Here is a 7,334-nt window from a genome sequence, read left to right as displayed (position 1 = left end):
AAGAAGACACAGACTCACAATCACAAGCGAAAAGGAATGCCAAAGAAGAAAACAAAGAAGGTAGACAAAGAACTCGAGCCGATACAAGGTACCCCTGGCATCAGGCTAGACAAAGAAGTAAACAAATAAAAACAAGAAGAAAGTCATCTCGAACAGTCATGGGTGGAAAGTGGGATCGTGAAAGGCATCAAGCATTAGGTCACACCCCAGGGAATTAAGGGATCTGCAGTCCTCTCAAGAAGGAGCGAAGTGGGCCGAGTCCAAATTCCCAAGGGCATCATGATTACTGCCAAATGTTCTCTCATCCTTTCTAGCCCTAGGGAGTATCTGTAGCTCTAGGCCAGGTTACAAAGATGTTTAGTTGCCTCAAGTTGAGGAGTAATCTGGGCAAGTTTCTCAGTTGTGACAGCAACCTTGCTCTCTAATCTCCTTACCCTCTCCTTGCAGGACCTCGACTCCTCTTTGAGTTGCAAGTGGGACTCCAACAACTTCACATACTGCCCTCGACTTTTTCCTTGTCCCTTTAGAGCACTACATTCTGCATTGCGAATGCATCCCTCCTAAATTGGTGATCATTGAGGAGCGCATTCAGGTCTCGGTGAATGTCAACAATTTCAAAAAGGGTAGCGATGTAATCCTAACAACACCACTTGGCCTCCCTCATCTTCTCTTCCATTTGGAGAACCCATGACTCCTCCAGACACCGCTCTCGAGGTGGGACATCTCCTGCCTCAGTGCTTGCTTGAAGATCAAGCCCCCTTATGCGAAGGTCCTTGATGATCAGTCAAAGATGCCCATTCTAGACTTCAATCTCCACGTGGACCATCTCGACAGGCTCCAAGTCAGCTCGGATCTTGAACATCTCAAGGTAGGCCCGCCTACACAACCTACGTAGGACCTCAGCCTCCCTTTCTATCTCAACTAATCCATCCATGACCCAGGCCACCAAGAATTCAAACCAATCAAGGTAGAAATAATTAGATTGCCAAAATCCGAAAACAAAATTGCACACCAAACGAATGAAGGAGAGTCTTAACTGGGAAAAGAGGTTGTTGAGTTGATCAGCCATTCCTCGTATCACCTTCGCCCTAGCCCTATCGGCCCCCCTTCAGCAAGGCAAGATGATAAGGCGCCATCCTTACTCTGCAATCTCGTCCCACCTGGGTGCCCAAAGGCAAAGGCATCGGAAGTGCCAAGAGTGCATACCGTAGTGGGTTCTTTTGTCATGAGGCCGCGAGTCGCCCAGCTCTCAATCGCACGGAAGGACCACTACCCAAGGGGGTAGCTGACTATGAGACGCTACCAAAGTCATTAGTGGAGGAAAAGTCATGTTTGACCAAAGCATTGGTTAAGGAAAACGAAGAAGATGATCCGTCTTCACTCAACAATACCAGATTCTCATGGGAGAGACCCTTGGAAGCGGAATGCTCAAGTGGCGTCATGTCGATAGGAGCCACACATGAGCCAGTGCTAGCAAAATGCAGGATATCATCACCACCATCCTGGGTGATCCTGTCACAACCCCACCCTATCAAGAGCGAGAACGTGATCCCGTACCTATTCTTTTATCCTATTATAACAATAAATTTATTTATAAATAAATTTCCATATTGTTATTAGTATTATTATTATTTTATTAAAACTTTTTTTTTAAAAGATAATGCGAGACGATTCGAACGCATCACGCATAATTTCTAATTTCTAACTGAAAGAAACATCTAATAGACATACCTTTACATTCCTTTACAAAGGACTCTCAGAGTCTATCATCCATTTATTTAACATAACTACTTTAAATAAAAAGGGACTCAGTCCCTTCAGTCTTTACAAAAAGAAATTAACTTAAAACAGGAGGGGTTTCCATTACCCCACTATATATTTTATACCCAAATGTATCTTGTCTAGAAGTTAACTCAATAAAACATCCCCGTGTGGAGTCCAGTATTAAAACATAAGAAACATATATCTTCATAAAAAGAAACCAAACTACCCAGGGACTACTAAACGTCGGCCCTCCCTCCTCAAAAATACTCAGCTCCTCAGTAGATTCGTCTGTACCTGGACGTTTAAAACATAAACACAAAGTGAGTCTAATACTCAGTAAGCAGTACATCATACTGTTAACTTAATAAGCATATAGTACTTTCTTTTGAAGACATGCATCCATAAATCAATATTAATTCTGGCAATACTTCCATACATATACTTTCTTTATAACATCATGCATACACTTACTTCTTACTATCATGCATATACTCACTTCATACTTTCATGTAAAATCTTTATTTCTTATTTTCATACATACTTATATATCATATCTTCATACATACACTTCATTTAATCTTTCACTTTCTTGTGGCCAACACACTATTATGCCCCGTGTGTTAGGGTTAGCAGTCCTATTGGACCTGGATTCCACCCGTGGTCACAGGTTAGGAACCCCTTTCTGTCAGGGAGCAACACTGGATGCACTACCAGTACTACTTACGTGGCATTGCAATATGCCCATTTCTTTGATATCATTTCCTTTCATGTGGCTATTACATATTTTCATACATTAATTCATTCTTTTTCTTTCTTTGAAATCAACATTTTCAGTATCTTCCTTAGTCCGATGAATATGCTTTTATTTTGGAAAATAGCATTTTATGTCATGCTTACATATAAATAAAATCTTAGTTATTTCAAGAAGCATGTATAAAAATTTCATGACTTAGGATCTACATGCATGCATTACCATATACGCATACAATCAATTATAATCGATAGGATAATTAACAGGGGCTACCAAGAAAGGCTTGTACATAATATAAACTCATTTATTCTTTAATTAGAGAAACGTTTGGAAAGAGATAGAGATATATTCTTCCACAAGAGAACTTGGCGTGGGCGTATGGTCATAGCTACTTACCTCGATCCGTTGCAATCCCTTTAACTTCAAAAAATCCTAATCCAATAAATAACAAGTGTGTTAAAACTCATCTAACATCCTTTAGATCCCCTTTTAATGATGGCTAAAATATTAAAAAATCTAACGTCATTTTCTACCCTTAATGTTACCTCAATTAACTACCCTCTCGACAAATCCTTACAAGAGTAACATAAGAAGATAATTAATTTAGTTAACATAACATCAAAACAACTCCATATATGCATTTAATCACTTAAAACAGAACATAATTATATATATACACAAAACAGAACATTAAAACAACCTTATATATATAATTAATCCCTTAAAACAGAGCATATATGTAGATATATAAAACATAACATCAAAACATAAGCTAAACAATTTAGTTAGCTTCCAAAATCATATTAAATCACATTAAACAATTTACCTTAAGCTCCTAGATTCTTTCAAGAGGTGAAGTGAAGGTCCAAAGCTTGAAGAAAATGAGAGGAATTTGATTTCTTGAAGAGGAGAAGAAAAGAGGGAAGTGGCGTTGGCTAGCATGAAAAGAGAGATGAAGAAGACTTGTTCTTCATTTGTTAGATGTAGACCGATGGGTTTGAAGGGGTTCATTTGTTAGGTGTAGACCGATGGGTTTCAAGAGGAAATTCTTCATCTATTAAGTGTAGACCGATGGGTTTAAAGAGAAAATTATTCATCTATTAGGTGTAGATCGATGGGTTTGAAGAGGAAATTTTTCATCTATTAGGTGTAGACCGATGGGTTTGAAGAGGAAATTCTTCATCTATTAGGTGTAGACCCATGGGTTTGAAGAGGAAATTCTTCATCTATTAGGTATAGACCGATGGATTTGAAGAGGTTTATTTGTTAGGTGTAGACCGATGGTTCATAAGAGAAGAATGCTTAGTTAAATTTTTGGTCATTAAAAGCTTAAGGAAATGGAGGGTTAGGATTAGATTTAGGAAGATAACTATTCCAACTACCAATCCAATGGTGGGAATCATTTGTGCTCTTTCATAAATAATAAAATTTTAGGGTTTAAAGAGAAAATACTATAAGGCATTAAAAATCATGTACTTAATTTATTTTAACAACCCACATAAAAATAAAAACACACCCATCTAAAATAAAAATAATAAAAATCTTTACATTAACATATTTAACTTAAGGAATAAAATAAAATGATGTAAAGATTCACGTAGTAAGATTAGGGTATTACAGATCCCCTTCTAATCAGTCAAGGCAAGAGGTATCCGTCAGGGCCAACGCAGCCTTCTAATCACCAACCCCCGAAGAGGCGCAAGTGTGTCCAAATGCCTCCAGACGCTCAATGACGACTAACTCCGGGGAGGCGCCTAAGCCAGACTGATGTAGAGCCTCCAAGAGCGCAGCTTCCTACTCTTCATCATCCTGATTGCGACCTGGCTCCTCACCTCGGTCGCCCAACAGGATAGTGGAAGTGTCCTAGGAGAATGGCGGAGTGGGAGTTGTCTTTGGAGGAGTGGATTCGGACCGCCCTGGGCTACCTACGAGTCCATCCAATTCAGTAGGGACTGTCTCGCCCTCTGAATGAAATATTTTCACCGCACTACAGTCCGACAAGCCCTCCTATGGCAACTTAACCCATCAGGGTGTCAAAGGCCTCCCTAGGAAATCGCAACCCTCCACATGCAATCGATCAGGCACGACGAGGAATTGGATGATATTCTCTTCAGTCAAGAGGACGTCAATCCCGACCTCTTCCTCACGTTCATGAACCCACGAGTACACCAATTGGATTCAGGCTTGCTCATGATTGAACAAGTCGAACATGATCCTTTTATCGTCGGGAACAATCCCCCAGTCGGATTGAATGGGGAACTCCTGAGCGACTAGGGGGATCATTCAACCGCCACAGAAAAGAACTTGTTCTGCCACTACTTGGCATTGAGTGGTGGCTCTTGAATCGAGCAAGTCAAAATTTGTCAGGACCGAAAGCTGCAAATGTTGCCCTCCTACGCATGGACCATGTGGGTGAACAAGAATTCCCAAGCAGTTAGATATGCATACTCCTCTCCAAAAAATTCCAAGACCATATACCACACCACATAGCATGACGTCGGGAACCTCCAAGCATTAGGGTGCACTTAGGCTGGGGTCATGCCCAAGAAGTCCAAGACATCACGACTCGGGCTGTAGAAGGGGAGCCTTACACCCTGCACAAACATCCCAGAGCACAAAGCCACCCTCTCGGTGTAGCCCCCGGAATTGACAGCCCAACTACCTGAGGCTAAGACCTCCAGGACCACGGAATCCAAGATCCCATACATACATTGAAGTGCATCGAAGGTCATGGAGTCAACGACCATGGACCATCTGTGTCCATCATTGGAGGTAGAATCGCACAGAGAGGTAATTTTGGAAGCCATTGTAGTCAAATATGGAATAAAGTTAGGAGCATAAATGCGAGAGCAGTGGGAGAGTGAAAGGACCAAAAACGCAAGAGCGAGGAAAGTAACAAAGGGTGCTTCGGAGCAGGAAAGGGGGAATAAATAAGGAGGGAGCAATGGTTCAAGAGCCCTGACGAAAAGAGTGATGGGATGTGGGGGCGAGACTGTTACACAAGTTCCCGTGGCAAGGAAATTTGTAGCTGTGCAGAAAATTCAAAGGGAAGAGTGTGCGTACTAGAGAATTAAATTCCCAATACATCCACGTGACGAAAATTTGAAGGGTAACTTGAAAGGGTATTTTTGTTACCCTGTGGGGTTAGGCTCAGACCCCTCTTGCCAAGGCTCATGCCGGCAACAGGGGAAAGTCCAAGCGAACCCAGGGGCCCATGAAAAGTTAAGGAAGCCGCATGTTCCTCCAGTCACCAGGCATCAATGGAGAATTAGCAGGTTGGGATCCTGTCCCCTGCAGGATAGTCCGTATTAAATGCAGCTTAGAGTGGACACCCCAAGGCTAGACCCTTATAACTGACAAGAGTGGTTGCATTAAATGTTATATCACGTCATTTGAGACAAGGACAGTTATTACCACAACAGAAGGCTCTCATGTGATATTGACTATAAATACAAGAAGGCTGACAACGGAAGAGGTTTACACACTCAGTACATTTCTCTAAACTGCTTTATGCTGGCTCGAAACCTGAAGAAAGGATTTGACTTTGGCATCGAAGGTGACACCACTACCCTTCGCCACCCCATTTTTCCATCCTCACATGTACAAGGAGCTGTCGTTGCCTAGCGGCTACAAAACACGCGTCAACAAATTTACAAATTTCTTCAATCTTGTGTATACTTGTAGAGTGAATAGAGGATCTAACAAGATCTTGTGGTCTTCGTCCAAAAGGGGAGATTCACTATACAATTGTTCTACAGGTCCCTTACGACACAAAATAAATCAATTCCAATGGGAGAACATACGGAAGACTAAGGCCTCGTTCGGGAACTCATTTTATCATTTCTTTTCTCATCTCATCGCATTCTCAAGCATCACTCAAATACAAACATTTTTCAATTTCAATTTTTCAATTTTTTATCTAATCATTACCTAATCATTATAATTTTTCCAAACATCTAAACAAAACACAAAAAATAATTCATTTTTTACAAATTTCAAAACAAAAATTATATTAAAAACTATATTCTAACAATATTTTAATTTTATAATATTTTTGTTCAACTTTTTCTCTCTTCTTTTCCAAAACCTAATAAAATATATTAACTAAAACAATTTCACTGCAATTCACAAATTTATCATCTTTTCTCATTCTGCAAATGAGGCCTACGACCCCATTAGAAGCTTCTTTGTTTGTATGGACAACGTCATTAAGGAAGATTCTCACGGTAGATAAACTAAAGAAATACCGAATCATTGCGTTGGAAGACCCCATATTATTGCATTGTGATGTAGCCTTGAGCTTGTGAAATGATATCTTTGCTAGAGTGGGGCTCCATTGGGTGATACCACTTAGGATAGTTGCAGGCTGGAGAGGCATCCAAGGTAACTCTCAAATAGCAACCATGTGGAAAATGATCTCGATCTGTTTATGGTGGTTCATATAGATGGAAAAGAATGGCCAAAATTTCAAGGATTGTGAATAGACAATGAACATGCTTAGAATAGTTTTTTCTTAATACCTTATTTCATGTTCAATTGTAATAGATTTTAATAGCATGAACATTCATGATTTCTTACATTTTTAGACATTCATGCAAAGGTGCTGCACTACCATATGTCCTATATACTTTGGCTATGCCTATTTTTTAATAAAGCTATTACTAAGAAAATAAAAACATGGTGCAACTCTAATTATTGTACTACAACAGTCTAGTGGCACGAGATCGTGAGATCAAAACCACTCCATTACTCCCAACTTCCTTGTTTGTTTTTAGTTTTTTATGTTTGAACTCTCAACGCTTGGTTCTAGACGTTCTAT

Source organism: Carya illinoinensis, chromosome 7 (genome assembly GCF_018687715.1).
Source record: "Carya illinoinensis cultivar Pawnee chromosome 7, C.illinoinensisPawnee_v1, whole genome shotgun sequence".
NCBI classification, from domain to species: domain Eukaryota; kingdom Viridiplantae; phylum Streptophyta; class Magnoliopsida; order Fagales; family Juglandaceae; genus Carya; species Carya illinoinensis.
The sequence above is the reverse complement of the archived record's forward strand: the minus strand, read 5'-3'. Positions refer to the sequence as shown.